At 38.2% G+C, this 17,192-nt stretch overlaps 1 protein-coding gene across 2 annotated transcripts in view; it reads right to left on the reverse strand.

The window, feature by feature from the left end:
- The window catches only part of LOC135697834 (hemicentin-1-like), a 642,304-nt gene that overhangs the window by 528,205 nt on the left and 96,907 nt on the right, over window positions 1-17,192 (reverse strand). The gene's annotated exons all lie outside the window — the stretch shown is intronic.

Raw genomic sequence — 17,192 nt, forward strand, 5'->3', positions numbered from 1 at the left:
TTGCTTCGATCCTATTCATCTACATTATTACCAATGTTCTTTCTACACAAGTCTATTTGTGGCTCCTGTTATTAGTTTCTGCAATGCTACAAAAATTATTAAAACGTCGTTATCCATACAAAATAATCCGTTACAAACTTCGTCAAGTTACATAATTTGTCAATTCATAAAAAGAACCTCATTAAATAATGCATAAAAAGACAGCTTTAACGTGTAAAATGCAATGTCTCTTAAATTCTGTAAGTGTGGTTGCACGTTTAATGTGTCTAAGCATCGAATTGAAATCATTTATTCTTTTAAAATGCAATGAATTTTGTGAAGCAGAAGTCAAGAAATATACCCCGTAACGTGGGTAGATCACCTTTTCGTGGTACGTTACGGGCTGTAAGATCTACCACCGATTCCTAGTCCTGACTACTTCAAACTAGGGGAACAGGATTTATCAGAAATCCAAGGAACACATCTTAGTCCTTGCTACTTTTTATGCCTTGTTGATAGTGACAAGACTCGGCTTTGTCTACCGAGGATGATCTTGAAACAAGGAAAAAAAATGAGTTAGTTGTCTTCATCTATGTGATTCCTAATCTTCTATTCGTTGTTCCCTAGTTTGAAGTGATTAAGACTAGGGTTCTGATGCATGGTCATTATCGGTGTCATACCTTAATTTTGTTGCTAAGGAATCCAATTTTGACTGACAAAGGGGCGCGCCTTTGGAGGGTGTTTCAACACTCCGAAGGGTATAAATAGCGGGTCCTTCAATTAGAGTCGGATCCTTGCGATAAATGCAAGAGTGGCAACTGTAAAAAAAATCGGATACTTCATCATTTCTCAATAATGATGGAGTAATACGACATGCACTAAACTAAGGACGCGGGATATACTACAATAGATCAATTTACTGGTCGCAGTAGTGTAGGTCCCGAACAGAGGATGGTGTTCTAATTTCATTCGCGTTTCTAGTATTATATCCATCAAAGTCACTTCATTTTTCAATTCGATCACACAAATTTCGAGGTAGCGAACCGTTAACTACTTTAAAATGAACACCATAGGCAAATATACAATTCTTTGCTTTACGGTTTACTTGATCTATTGTAGTATATCCCGTGTCCTTTATTTAAAGTATGTCGTATTACTCCCTCACCATTGAGCGGGTATGGAAAATCATTTACATTCATTTCATGCATTCATTTACATTCATTTGCCTCTAACTTTTTCATTAACAGCATTCCGCAAAATGGTGTAAAGAGCTTTAGTAGGTTTTGTTATTAGCTACAAACTTTTGCCCACTTTGGCATAACTTTCATGCCTTTTTTTACGTGCGTATTAAGAGTTCACGCGCGCACGGACTTAGGACTTTCTTTTACTCGTGGCGAAGCCTGATTGGAGAAATCCAGCAGGGTCGCAGAGAAAGACTTGAACTTGATTTCAAAGAGTCGATAGGCTGCATGGGATAATCCCAGCGTCGAGCTTTGGAATAAGAAACCTTCAGTTTATTCAAATGCATTTTCCTTTTATACAATTTGGTTTACAATGGTTCATGTATGTTGAAAAGAGTCGTTTGGTTAAAAGAGTGAGACGACTGGAGTGACTCCAAAAATGCTCATCCTAGCAGTATTAGAAATAATGGGTATATTTGGGTTTCTTTTTTTTTTTTATTGACGAAAATGATTAAATATTACATTAAACGGTTTTACAGCTTTCACTTTTTGTTCTTCTTCTCCATTTATCTTTTTTCCTTGTGTCTGTCAATTTAACTTTCCCTAAATTAACTTAAAACCTACGTTAACTTGGGAAACCGATTACCCGCGGCGTACTCGGGATTAATATACATTCGTTCATGTACAGTCATTCATATCCACTCATTATTTATCACCCATACATTCATACATCCATATTTACAAACACCCACACACAGGGAAGGGAAACCTAGCCTAACTTAACCTATCTTAACCTAACATTTTGTTCATTGTTCTTTTAGCTTTCCATTAGTAGCACAACTAGAATTTAACAAATATTCAAACTATTTCCAAACTGTTTTCTAAAACTAACTCGATTGTTCCATCTTATCTCTCTTAGTTCCTTTTTAAAGACAAACAAAGATGGTTCAGTCACTCTCAAATTGAAAGCCACCACCATCATCGTTAGCCAAAGCGCTGCTTTACTTTTTTGCGAACGCTCATTTATTTTAAATAGTAGAATGTCTTCAATGTCGTTTACTATAAAATTAAAGCGCGATCTTATAATCTGACTACACCACTCCCAGATTTTTTTTAGAAGCAAGGCATTCTTTTATTCTATGTCTGTTGTTATCTAATTTTCCGTATCTCTTGCATAGTTCATCACTTCTAATATTGTGGGCCACGAGTTTCATTTGATTGGGTATCAAATCATTTACAAAACTATAAACCATTGCACGATCTTGCATAGAAATGAAATTTTTGTTTATGTTTTCCCATACTATAGACCAATCAATATCAATTTTACCTTCTATTTTCGGAATAACCTTTCTTGAATCAACAAAATAGTCATATAGCAATTTCGTCGTCTCCAAACAGAATTTTTCTTTTAGTTCTTTTGCCTCAACAATCCATTCTCTTGCATTTTTGGTAATTTTCATCGGTGTATTGAGTTCGAGTAAATATTGTTCTTGTCGAAAGTTTCCTTCGTTAACTAAATTATACATTACATTTTAAATGAAGAGCGCCTTAAGTTTTGACTCTGGATCAACTAAACCTAGACCTCCTTTCGAAAAATCCAAGTACAGTTGGTTACGCTCTACTTTAAAAATGTATCCATGTCAAATAAATTTACCACAAGCGGATTTTATCTGTGCTATGTGACGGTTCAATGGAGGAAAAACTTGACCAAGATACCAGAGCTTTGATAGAATGAATGTATTCAGCACTCTGCATCTTTCATATATATTTAAATTTCTAACTGAATGCATTTGAAGAGTGCGTTTAATATCACTAATAATTGCATTGTAATTGGTATTTACTGTAATGTACCAACATCTATGTATTTGGATACCCAATATTTTTAAATAATCAACCTCTTTTATCAGCTGTGGTCCAAGTTTTACATTGTTTAACCTCATGTATCCTGATTTAACCAAATTAATTTTGATTTTTGCATACTTTGAGAAGTTTTCGAAAATGGTAAGCATTAAGTCAAACTCCTAATCCGTACGGATAACAATATTAAAATCATCGGCGTAAACAATCACTTTTATAAATCTATCATAAATAAAAAATCTTGAATTATTTTCATTTAGTTCTCTAATCAATGGTTCAATATAAAGTACAAACAGTGCCATACTTAGAGGGCAACCCTGTCGTACAGATTTATTTATCTTAATTTCATCTGTAAGAAAACCGTTTAATAAGACTCGAGAGTAAGCTATTTCATATAAATTTCTTATACAATCCATTAACTGCTGAGGAAAACTGAAACTGCTCACAACTTTCCACAAATATGCATGATTAACACGATCAAACGCTTTATTGAGATCAATGCTTACCAAACAAGCTTTAAATCTTATGGTCTCGCATGCTCTCGTTAGAATTTTCCTTAAATCTATCAAATTATTAACGCAAGATGCATTAGCTAAGCAGGCTGTTTGGCCGCTCCCTAATAAACTACTAAAGCAATTCATGATCCTATTGGCAATGATTTTCGTAAATATTTTATAATCACAATTTAACTGCGAAATTGGTCGAAAATCATCCAAAGAAGTTGAAGAAGTTCCTTTTTTGGAAACTAATGTAATTATCCCATCCGCAAAACCTTTGCTTGGCCTAAAGGCACCGGAAAGATATGAATTATACAATTTCAGCAAGTCATCTTTTATCACTTCAAAATGTTTCATATAAAATTCATATGTTAATCCATCCGGACCTGGAGACTTCTTTTTGGAACATTCCTCCAGGACTGTTTTGAACTCTTCAATAGTAATGGGCTGTACTAGTCTGGCACCTTCATCATGACTTAATTTTTTTGACAAATATTTAATTGGATCCTCTTCTTCGATGCCCGGCGCTGACATTTGAAACCTTTCTTGCTGCGCGAACAACCTCGGCCCACACAGGAAGGGTGGATAGAGGACGAGAGAGCGCTGCAGTTCTAGTCTAGTATTTCCAGGCACAGTAGAACTTTAATTGACCACGTTTATTCCAATTTTGATTCCATTTGTTCAGTTACGGATACTGATTTGAAAATAACCGATCATGAGACTTTAGTGATTAATGTCTTAGACCATGTTAACGATAACGATAATTTTGTAAAATTGAAGTGCTGGAGGAAATATTCGAAGCAAGCTGTTTCAAATCTTGTTGAGAGAAGCCTGGATTTTCCATTCGCGGCCGGTAACTTAGATGAATCTACAGCTGTTCTTAATAACGCTTTGAAAACGTGTACCAATCAACTAGTTGAGCAAAACTTTGTTTCTTTGAAAAACTCGAACAGCTGGTACAATTTGGATCTTTTGCGTCTTAAACGGAAAAGGGACAAATGGTACAAAAAGTTTTGTAGATCTAATAATGACAATCATTGGACTAGGTACACAATCGCGCGTAATAAGTATTCACAATCGATAAAGAAAACTCGTTGTGAATATGTTCAAAGGAAGATTGATCAGCATCAAAACAACAGCAAAGAGTTATGGAAAATTTTGAAATCTTTATTAAAACCTAGTAATTGCAAACCGCGGTCCATAACTTTTAATGGCACATTAGAACAGTCAGAACAAGTAATTGCATCTAAGTTTAATGATTATTTCGTAGACAGTGTTTCATTGGTTAATCAATCTATTGAATTGGTCGATGAACCTGACGAAATAAAACAGCCAGTTAATAGTAGTTGCAGATTTGAAGTTTTTCACCCAATTACATTAGATGAACTTAGAGTTATTTGTTTTTCATTAGGAAAATCGGCTGGAGTAGATAATGTTAATGCTAGAGTTATTCAAGATTGCTTTCATGTCATTGGCCACATCTTTCTGGACCTTATTAATGAATCATTGCAGAATGGACATGTGCCACAAATTTGGAAGGAATCCTTAGTGATTCCTATTCAAAAAGTTGCTGTAACGATTAAAGCCGAAGAGTTTCGTCCCATCAACATGTTGCACACATTAGAGAAAATCTTAGAACTTGGAGTATTTGAATAGCAACTCTTTGTTGATACCAGAACAATCGGGATATCGGGAAGGTCATTCTTGTGAAACTGCATTGAATTTGGTGTTAGCAAAGTGGAAAGACAACTTGGAGCGTAAAGAAACGATTGTTGCTGTTTTTTTGGATCTGAAACGCGCTTTTGAAACAATTTCTAGGCCCTTACTGTTAAGTACAATCAAGCGCTTTGGAATTACGAGTACTGCATATAAATGGTTTGAAAGCTATTTGTCTGACAGAACTCAACGGACTGTTTTTAATGATTCTGTTTCCAGTCCCGTGGGGAACAACCTTGGAGTGCCCCAGGGAAGTGTATTAGCGCCCCTTTTATTTATTATGTATATTAATGACTTGCGACGTGTTTTACGGTTTTGCGACATTAACCTTTTTGCAGATGATACTGTGTTATTCATTGCAGCTAAGGATTTAGATGATGCCGTCTCACACTTGAATGAAGATTTGCAGTATCTAAGTAGATGGTTGAAGTGTAAGCAGTTAAAATTGAATACAAGTAAAACTAAATTTATGGTAATTTCGCGGAATCGATTAAATGAGAACGTCTCTGTTGTAATTGATGATGAGACTATTGATCGCGTTCAGGAGATTAAATATCTTGGCGTAATTATTGATGACAAACTTAAGTTCAACTCTCACATTGACAATGTCATCAAGAAAATTGCCAAGAAGTATGGAATTCTATGTCAATTGAAAAACGATTTAACTATTGCCAGTAAAATACAGCTATACAAATCAATCATCTCTCCTCATCTAGACTTTTGCCCATCCATTTTATTTCTGTCGAATGCAACACAAATATCGAGATTACAGCGCTTGCAGAATAAAATAATGCGTTTGATTTTGAGATGTAATAGATTCACTTCCTCAACTTTGATGTTAAACGCCTTACAATGGTTGTCGGTGAAGCAAAGAATTGTATATTTGACTATGGTGTTCATTTTTAAAGTAGTTAACGGTTTGCTGCCTCGATATTTGTGTGATCGAATTGAAAGAGGAAGTGACTATCATTGATATAATACTAGAAACGCGGATGAAATAAGAACACCACTTGTGCTTCACAGAATTCATTATTTTTTAAAGGAATAAATGTTTTCAATTCGATGCCTAGACACATTAAACGTTCAACAACATTAGCAGAATTTAAGAGACATTGCATTTCACACGTTAAAACTGTCTTTTGAACGGTTATCCAGTGATTTTTTTTTTTATGAATTGACAAATTATGTATCTTGACGAAGTTATTTTTAACGGATTACTTTGTATGGATAGCTGTTATAACGACTTTTTAATAATTATTGTAGCACTGCAAAAACTATTTTGTTCGCCACGATGGTGATGATGGATTTTTGATATATGATTTAATAGTAGTAGTAAAAAAAAAATAGTAGTCTACAAAGGTTTGAGCCTCGCGCGCGTATTACGGATATAGAGGACTGAATTTAACATTTGATAAAAAAAAAAAATGCAATTTTGAAGCTTATTTGGAAGATACCTTGAGTTAGTAGTAAGTTTTCTGGCAAATGTTGGGGGTTCGTGAGCATTCCTGACATTGCTGAAAATTATGATACCATCAGATTGCGGGGTTACTAGTGTAATAGGATGCTTTGTTGATTGTTCATTAACTCTTGATTGCTTGTAATACTTATGAATATTTTAGGTGGACAAAAAGGCGAACTAAGAGGTGGACGCCTGAGCTTTTCAACATTTATATCGCTGTGAAGCAACTGTAAACTCTAGAGGGAATTTATATCTGTAACTGAAACCAGTTCGATTTTGTTTGCCAACCTGGTTAAAATGTCATATTTAATTATCTTAAAGATAAATCGTCCAGCTCAAACCTTTGTAGGGGTAAGAGGTGGGACCATCATCATCATCATCTAGTAACGAATGGCAAACATAAAGGGTGTCCACGATGAAATTGCCACACACAAAATTGATTCGCAAAATTCGAGTTTTCATCCGATTGCCATCAAATTTTCAGGGATTGAGAAATAACTATTAAACTTCATTTTACCATTTTACTCGTATTTTATTTACAGTCCATACGCAAATGCCCGCACCTTGGCCTTAACCCCGGCCATAAGATTCTGCACAACCTGTGAATCAACCGTTTTTTGCATGTAAACCCATACTTTCTTCAGTTCCTCGACTGTCTTCACTACCTTAGGTCGTTTAAGAAGGTGCTACTTCATAATCGCCCAGTACTTCTCGATGGGGCGGAGCTCCGGAGTGTTGGGAGGGTTGAACATTTTCGGCACGAAATTGACCTTACCACTTCAGCACGTCCTTGGAGTAGTGGCATGAGGCCAAATCCGGCCAGAAGATTGTTGGGACGTTGTGGGCCTTCAGTAGAGGAAGCAGCCGCTTCTGGAGGCACTCTTTTATGTACACCTGTCCGTTCATCGTGTCCTGGGTCACGAGAGGTGCACTCCGCTTCCCGCACGTGCAGATGGCTTGCCAAACCAGGAATTTCTTCGCAAATTTGGACATCTTCTGAGTGCGGACATGCTCCGGAACGCTGAACTTATCCTTGGCCGTAAAAAACAGGTTGCCGGGGATCTGTTTGAAGTCGGCCTTCACATATGTTTCGTCGTCCATTCAACTTTCGTCAGCATGTTGAGGTACAACTTCCTGGCACGGGTTTTGGCGGACTTGTTCTGCTTCTCGTCGCGATTAGGGGCCTTTTGTACCTTGAACGTTCGAAGCCCAGCCTTAGTTTTGGCCTTCTGGACAAAACTTCGGCTTAGGTGCAGCTTCTTAGCCACATCCCTAACGGAGGCGTTCGGATTTCGGTTGAAGGCCCCAACTACGCGGTTGTGATTTTTGGTGTTGTACGGAATACTTTTTCCTTCACTTCTGGGCTTCCGATCGGTGGTCAACCGTTCCTCGAACCGCTTAATCACTCGCGACACCGTGGAATTCGCGATTCCCAACGTTTTAGCGATGGAACGATGCGAGAGATCCTTGTTCTCGTGATGAATGCGCAAGATTTTATCACGCACGAGCTGTTCTTTCGACTCCATTTCCGCGAGTTTTGATCACAGGACTTTAAAACTTGCAGGATGTAAATAATGCACTATGAACTAAATCCACCCAAATTTTCATTAAATTCTACCCAACGGTTAAAAAGTTAGAGCAATTTCATAGTGTGGCAATTTCATCGTGGACACCCTTTATGGGTAATATAAAGTTGCATAATTGCATTTTTGCCCGAGCAATGGCTCGGTGCCTGGAGTGGATAATTAATTAGGCTGGTTCACTTTGGTTATGGTTTTGTTTACAGCGTGGGAATGGTATACTACACCACAATTAAAATCTGTATCTCTTATACATCACGAATTGGAGAGGGCAGAACTCGTTACAGTTTTTCAGTGAATGTAAAATACATTCACTGAAAAACAGTAGTGGATTCTGTTTGCTTTGATTCGTCATGCATAAGAGATACGGATTTGAAATGTTAACAAAAGTTGTAGCTCATAATAAAGCCAACAAAAACTCTGCACATCATTTTGCGGAATTCTGTTGATGAAAAAAGTTAGGGGCAAATGAATGTATATGAATCACGAAATGAATGCAAATGATTTTTCATGCCTGCTATTGAGAAATGATGAAGTATTTGATTTCTTTACAGTTGTCATTCTTGCTTTTATCGCAAGGAGCCTACTCTAATTGAAAGGTCCCGCTCTTTATACCCTTCGGAGTGTTGAAACACCCTCCAAAGGCGCACCCCTTTGTCAGACAAAATTGGATTCCTTAGCAACAAAATTCAGCAATGACATCGATAATGACCATGTATCTGAACCCTAGTCTTTACCACTTCAAACTAGGGAACAACGAATAGAAGATTAGGAATCACATAGATGAACACTAATTAACTCATATTTTCCTTGATTCAAGCTTATCTTCGGTGGACAAAGCCAAGTCTTGAAATTATCAACAAGGCATAAAAAGTAACAAGGACTAAGATGTGTTCCTTTGATTACTGAAAAATCCTGTTCTCCTGCTAGTCAGGACTAGGAATCGGTGATATCCGGTAACGTACCACGAAAAGGTGATCTACCCACACGGGGCCATTGGTTGGTTGGTGTAGCATCTACTTAACAATAGGCCAGCGATTCATCGATGCCCCATGGATCCTATAGAAATGGATAGTTGGGTAGTAGATGGGTAAGGATTCGCATAAACACACGATACGACCATATTAATTGTTTTATTTTGGCGAAGCTTGGGAGTAAACCCACGATATTTTAATCAATAAGCAAAAGCGGCAGCCAAGCTCATCCATTTAAATTTTGTGTTTTTAAGAATACTAGTTGAGACATAAGTAAACAAATAAAAAGGAAGGGTCTCACTAGAATGATCTGAAATTAGTCAACCTCCTCGTGATGCCTAAGCTTAAGATCAATTGTTCTCTCAAATCAGCTCAAACTGCCCAAAGTTGAGAAAGTGATTCTATTACATCGCAAAATCAAATGCTTTATTTATTCTGCAAGCACTGTAATCTTGATATTTGTGTTTCATTAGCCAACACTAAAATGGAAGGGCAAAATCTAGAGGAGAGATGAATGATTTATATAGCTGTATTTCCTGGCAATAATTTTTCCGTTTTTCAATCGCCATAGGATTCCATACAGCTTGGCGGTTTTCTTGATGACATTGATCTTCTAAATCCTTAGCTGCAATGCAATGCAAAGATTAATGTCGCAAAATCGTAAAGCCTGGGTAGTCGTTATAATCATAACCTCGATCGGCATATATTTATTATATGAGACCCAAGCTACTGATTTACGCGAAAAACATCCGCCCCAGCCATAATCAAACTAGTACCAAAACGGCGAACCATGTTTGGTTCAAGCCAATGGTCAACTGCTGTAATAGAGCTATGTGTGATTTTTTTCAATCATAGACAAATTTGATTGTAGGTATTGAAAATGTATGACAAATAACTCCATATTCATTCGACTGACCTCAATCTCAGAAAGAAATATTACTGATTGTTTTATTTTGCATTAATGCTCTTGACACAAGTCACCTGCAAAACATCTCTGGTTCTATGTTTTAATATATAATACTTTAATATTTGCTAATTGCATAATTAAAATGCCCTAGGATTATCCCAAATCCACTTTACTTTAAATTTATATGCTGCTAATCGCACCAAACAAGCAATACAAAAAAGAAACTCAAAATTTTCGAGCCGAGCCCACCAGGATGAAGCCGACTCGTCTGTGTGAATATTTTTCGAAAAGCCAACATATCGACAGTGAGTCCAACGAACGGACGAGAGCAACAGCACAGTCAGTAGCAATGAGCTGGAATCTGCCCGAACGGAGATATCCCCCGGTTCCGTAAATTATCATGTTGACCGTAATTAATGGCTTTTTCATCGTCATAAGATGTTCTCGGGGCTTCGCTTTTAAAAGGCCTCCGTCGGTCGGTTGGCAGTGTCGTTGCGGTTGTGTCGAGGATAGTTGGTAGCAGCTGAGCTGCTGGTTTGAAACCGCTCTTGAAACTCTACATACTCTAGGTAGCCATCAGGTCAGGAGAAGGAGTGAGAGTTAAAATGAACTCGTTTATTGAGTGGTTTTTGTGGCGATAGTAAAAAATGGTCGCTTTTTTATGCCCAAGCGTAGAATGGTTCCTGGAAATTGCAAGAATATTAATTGCTCACTGGTATTAGTTTCGGCTGGTCTCTTACGGACGGGGGCTCATCTTTTCATCAGAACCTACGTCCACGTGTGTTGTTCTTCCGAAAGGATGAGGGAAAACTGAATTACATATGCATAGTTTTTAATGGTGCTGGGATTGGTTTCGGAATTAATTTCAACGATAGGAGTATGAAGGCGGATGGAACGTATAATTTTGAAAACCGAATATTTACTCCTATCTCCGTTTCGAAGAAGACACACACAACGAGGATGGGGTCAAGCACAAACTGTTAATGGAAGGACTGCCTTTTATTAGGAAATTATACGTTTGATGTTTGACAGTTTCAATTAACATGTATATAATATTACTGAGCTATGAAAGTAGAAGTTAGAAAAGGGAAAATTGTGACCTTTTGGATGACTATTTAATAATTGCCTTCAGCGGTATATTTGTGAATTGTGGGCTGACGTGCCTAAGTACTGCTGATGATAGATCTGGTATAATTTTGAAAAGGTCACATTTGAATGTCAAACACATTAACTAGTGGATGGAAACAAAACAAAAATAAACGATTTAGACAAAAGATTTTCGGACGCTGATAAGCAATACCAAACAAAATATCCATCAGTTGCTAATTTGATTTCTCACCAACACTCAAATTCCATTATCTCCCGCAATTACCCGGGAGAGTTCCTGGTCGATCTGAATTCTAATTTTCTTCCCGCATTTTTTTTACCAACCGCAATGGAGCAGTCGCAATCATCCGTTCTGATTAGCGATGGCACCACGGCGATAAGTCAATTTAGGCAACTATGTCCACCGAACCCGGCCGGGGAATGCAGTAGATGAAGAAAAGTTTTTTTTTTTCATTCTTTCCTGCCCTGTCACGATGCCGCTCAAACGGTCATTGAAGCGTACTCAAATTTGAGTTCGATTTACTCAATAAAAATCTATTTGGATCAAAGTAATTAGTACTTGAATTCGAGCAAAAATATGATGGAATGTGAATAACCTTTATTCTAATTCGATGAAATTTTTACTCAATCTAAAGCCGCATTTTTTATACTTGCGAAACTGAGTAAACGGAACAATAATTTGAATGAGATTCTACGGCCGTGCACGATTCGTTAGAGGAAAAGTTAAGAGCAGATCAGACATGGAACTAACTGACGACGTCGCCTGCGAGATCATTCAAGAATGGTGTAGGGAAAAAGGAAACGGTGTCCTATTTGATTACAGTTACCTCCTGGCGATGGATATTGGTGATGCTGCAGCAGTGACTTATTCGATTTTTGTTGTTGTGTCCTGTCTTTCAGCCGGGATGAAGTCTGATGCATGGAGTCTTTTAGATCCATGTAAATCAATCGCTGTCGGAAATCTATTGTCGAAAATTGGACGTTTTAAATTTTAAATGTTTCCACTGAACATGTTTGATTTATTACAATAGTCGCTGGTTCTTTCCAGAGATATTGAGTGGAGCAAAATTGAAAAAAAAAATTGGTTTCTTAGTCAGTCCACATCGTGCCCTCTTTCCGAGCGGATTATTTTTTTTCTCCTCTTATTGCTACCTAAATCTACCCCAAATTAAACAGCACTTCTAAGTGTTAAATATTGCCTTATTCCTCTTCGATCCTTGTTTGGACCCTACCCGAGGTAATAATAATTGGATATCGATTTGAAAAATTCCTCTTCGATTCTTCGGATTCTTATGGAAATCTGCTTCGATGTCGATTTGGAGAAACTTTCATCTGGCGCCATGGTGCCTGAACGCAAAATAAGAGGGCGATCTCTTGATCCCACTTTTCATCAAACTCAGACACAGATTGATCTGAAGCAGAAGGCCATGACGTCACCAACCTGGCCATTGGGGATTCATCTTCGATAATAAGAAATACAACACGACCAGGATGGGGTTTTGAGAAACTGCTGCAGATCGATCCCTACTTGAAACACCATATATGCTCAAATAGAATCGCAAACTCAAATCATACGTAACGTCAGCAATTCAAATCTTCATCTTTCGCTGCTTCATCTGTTATCAGCAGATCCAGGTAAATCATCTCACCATATATTACCAAAACGTACGTAGAATGCGGCCGAAACCAACGAATTCTTCACGAAAATGGCGTGTTCTGACTACAAGGGTTGTTTTCAAAAAAATCTATGTGAAGATTACGTAGAAAAGGTTGAGACGTGGATTGCAGCAAGCTTACCCAATAACTTCAAATTCCATATTTTGCGATACCATGTCCCAGAATTTTGTAAAATCACTGGAAGTGGTTTGAGAAAATATAGGGAGCAAGCCAGTGAAACTGTACATTTCGATTTTCAAATTGTATGGAATCGTTTCAAGGCCCCAGAAACCTCTGAAGTACATGATCGGCAGCTTCTTCGTGCTGTAGTAATGTACAATAGTGGACATTTGTAAACTGTTAATTATTTTTAGTTATATTTTAAGCAATCTTTGTTCACAATTGAATTCAATGAGTAAAAATTAATAATAACTAAAACATTTCTTTTTTAATATCACAAATGTTAAAAATCTTAATATTTGTCATGGCAACCTAGATAACCATAGAAATGACTAATGCGAATACAACATTTCGAGGTTAGTCTCATTTTAAAGGGGAGAGCATAAGCTTTCGTTTGATGAGTGTTTTAGCTATACTGATTTAATGTTTTCTACCAGAGACACCGATTAAGATTGGTAAGTTACTGTAGTAGCCGGGGCAGCTAGGATAAAATATAAATGTTAATTGATTTTAATTTGGAACAAATAACGAGTTAAAAGAAAATTTAAAATAATATTTTATCACTACAACAACAAGCTTGTTTATCGCTTGTATATACAATTCTGACAGCAAATGACAACTTGAACCAAAAATAGAACGATAGTAGTGAAATTAAAAAAAAGTCTCATAATAATCATTCCCATAATATCCATGCAAACATCAAACCAGTTACGCAACCCCTAAAAAAGCGAGCATTGAGTGGCTACCCGAGCAGAGAATGAAAACAAAATGAAAACTAAGTTTGATATTTTGATATAAGCGTTCGTTATAACATATTTTGCCAACCGTGTGGTAATCATAACAAAAATGAGATCTAAATGGTATATGAAGGATATTAAAAAGATAACAAATTATGTTTTCTTGATAACAAATCCATGTATGCGTTTTGATATTAGTAATTTCGTTAATAATAAACAAAATAAGTAATCACTATGTTATTATAACCAGGGCTCTACATTTTCGAAGCTCTAAAATGAACTCGTGTTTTGTTTTTCTCATACGTACGTGTTCGACGCTTCATTTCTATAACGCCTAGCTAGACTATCAGCAAGAAACGAAAATAAAAAAGCAGAACGCCTAGAAGGAAAGGCTGGTTGTTGCACATTAGAGAAAAAATTTTAGAACTTGTTGTTAAAGGCCAGCTGTTGGAGTATTTAAATAGTAATAGTTTGTTGATACCAGAAACGTGAGCTGGGTTTAGACCGTCGTGAGACAGGTTAGTTTTACCCTCCTGGTGTGCGATATTGTTGCGCTATCTTAACGGAATTGCTGTGCAGTACGAGAGGAACCACAGCTACAAAGCCGGGTAAAGCAGGTGCATAAGAACGCCTATCAATGGTTGTTGGGTTCTGCCCTGACCGGCGATTTGCGACCTCTGTGTACCTGAACTCCGATTCTTACCTCCACGCGGTGCCCGGTGGGATTGCTGGCGGTGATATTTGCCGTCAGTAATGCGAACAAGAACGGGGGATCATCGTTGTCACCAAAGCACTTCTGTCAATTATCGGTCGTGCCCGTGATGACGATGACAGAGCAATGAGGTTATTGCCAACTCTCGAAGTAGCCCAAGATTATCGCTACCTGGGGATGCTAACCGGCTCGGTCTGGTTACGACTTGGCCGTCCTGAATGAACTATATCCACCTTTTCAAGGTGGTTTGTTTAAAAGGACGTTAATAGATGAAAGCACAGCTACAAAGCCGGGTAAAGCAGGTGCATAAGAACGCCTATCAATGGTTGTTGGGTTCTGCCCTGACCGGCGATTTGCGACCTCTGTGTACCTGAACTCCGATTCTTACCTCCACGCGGTGCCCGGTGGGATTGCTGGCGGTGATATTTGCCGTCAGTAATGCGAACAAGAACGGGGGATCATCGTTGTCACCAAAGCACTTCTGTCAATTATCGGTAGTGCCCGTGATGACGATGACAGAGCAATAAGGTTATTGCCAACTCTCGAAGTAGCCCAAGATTATCGCTACCTGGGGATGCTAACCGGCTCGGTCTGGTTACGACTTAGCCGTCCTGAATGAACTATATCCACCTTTTCAAGGTGGTTTGTTTAAAAGGACGTTAATAGATGGAAGCACAGCTACAAGACCCGTCTCGAATGAACTAAATTCTCCTCTTGTAGGGGAACAGTTTAAAGAGACGTTAATAGACGTATCCACAGCTACAAGGGCCGTCCTCAATGAACTATATCCACCTTCTCAAGGTGGTTTGTTTAAAAGGACGTTAATAAATGGAAGCACAGCTACAAGGCCGGGTAAAGCAGGTGCATAAGAACGCCTATCAATGGTTGTTGGGTTCTGCCCTGACCGGCGATTTGCGACCTCTGTGCACCTAAACTCCGATTCTTACCTCCACGCGGTGCCCTGTGGGATTGCTGGCGGTGATATTTGCCGTCAGTAATGCGAACAAGAACGGGGGATCATCGTTGTCACCAAAGCACTACTGTCAATTATCGGTAGTGCCCGTGATGACGATGACAGAGCAATAAGGTTATTGCCAACTCTCGAAGTAGCCTGTGATTATCGCTACCTGGGGATGCTAACCGGCTGGGTCTGGTTACGACTTGGCCGTCCTGAATGAACTATCTCCACCTCCTCAAGGTGGTTTGTTTAAAAGGACGTTAATAAATGGAAGCACAGCTACGAATTGTAGGGGAACAGTTTAAAGAGACGTTAATAGACGTATCCACAGCTACGAAGAATAATCAATCTTGAAATAAATTCACGCTAAAAAAGTTGAAAATAGTGACTTATTACAAGAAAAGGTGACTTTAGTGACTTGGCCTTAAAAAAAGAGACTTTTTAGTGACTGACTTGAAAAAAGTGACCAAGTCACTAAAAAGGACTTGCTACCAGCCCTTACCGATCTCTTATAGAATCATAAGGGCCTATCTACAGTTAATGATTATTACAGTTCTGTAAAAGCAACAGCAATCACACTGAAAAATGTCAATCTAGCCGAACGATTAACAAAAGAGAAAATCGATCAGCGCAGATAGGCCCTTATGATTCTGAACGTTAGATATTTCCGAGTACGTGGATAACATCATCCTGGTAGCAGTCGGAAGCAGTGTGAAGGTCCTCCGAAGGAAGTTCAATGTGACCACGAACGCAATCCTACGTTGGACCAGCTCTGTAGGCTTCCAACTATCGATGGAAAAGTGTGCCTGCCCACCCAAGTTGCCTGGACCATCACCTCACCATAAGCGATCATTTCAACGAAATAAAAAAGAAACAAATCTGCAGGTCTTAATCTCTCTACCCCAAGTGAATTTTCGGGTATGATTTCCCGGGATTCGCGAATCCTGGTAACATAAATTTCGTTTCCTGGGATTCCGGAGTTTCCCAGGAACTTTTATATTTATTTAAAGATTACTTTAGATTCAGCTGAACTAAATTTTCTCTACTGAAATTACTGATTACTGAGATCGAGTTCTTTGTTGAGAGAATGTAGTAGACGTTCAGAGCGAACGGCTATCGTAGTAGCCATTAGTTAAATACAGTCAACTTTCGCTCGTTGGACTAAACCCATAATCCACTTGGTGAATGGCATTCGTTAGTTGAGCTGAGCTGTCAAGCTGAAAATTGATTGAGGGATACACCGATTGCTTATTATCATCACAATCCTTAAGCAAATATCCCAATTAACCACTTCACCACTCAAACTTTGAGGTCGAGTTTCGAACGCCTTTGGATACGGTTGTGTTTTAAGTTTGTTCTCTGTTTTGTGCGTGCATTCGCTTTCATAGTTTTCGGCTGCATTTGCTGGATTAGCGCTGGCACTCTGTCTCTCGGACGGTTATACGTGTGTTAGTGTTGGTTTTCTCGCTTTCCGAGAAGTTTTAGAATCGAGAAAGAAAACATGATTCATCATGTTTGCAAGCAACAGAAGATTTAACGCTATCTGTGTTGTTTGATTTTTTCTCCCGGTCCAGAAATTTGTGGCATCGCGAGTGATAATTTTAATTTTAGTTTATTTACGCGGTGATGATGTTGGTTCACTCGCAACTATTTTTGAAAAATTAAGTGTTTTCGAACGAAAGTGTACCATAA

Source organism: Ochlerotatus camptorhynchus, unplaced genomic scaffold (genome assembly GCF_037179485.1).
Source record: "Ochlerotatus camptorhynchus isolate MF236.1 unplaced genomic scaffold, CSIRO-AGI_Acam_v1.1 ptg000078l, whole genome shotgun sequence".
Taxonomy (NCBI): Eukaryota; Metazoa; Arthropoda; class Insecta; order Diptera; family Culicidae; genus Ochlerotatus; species Ochlerotatus camptorhynchus.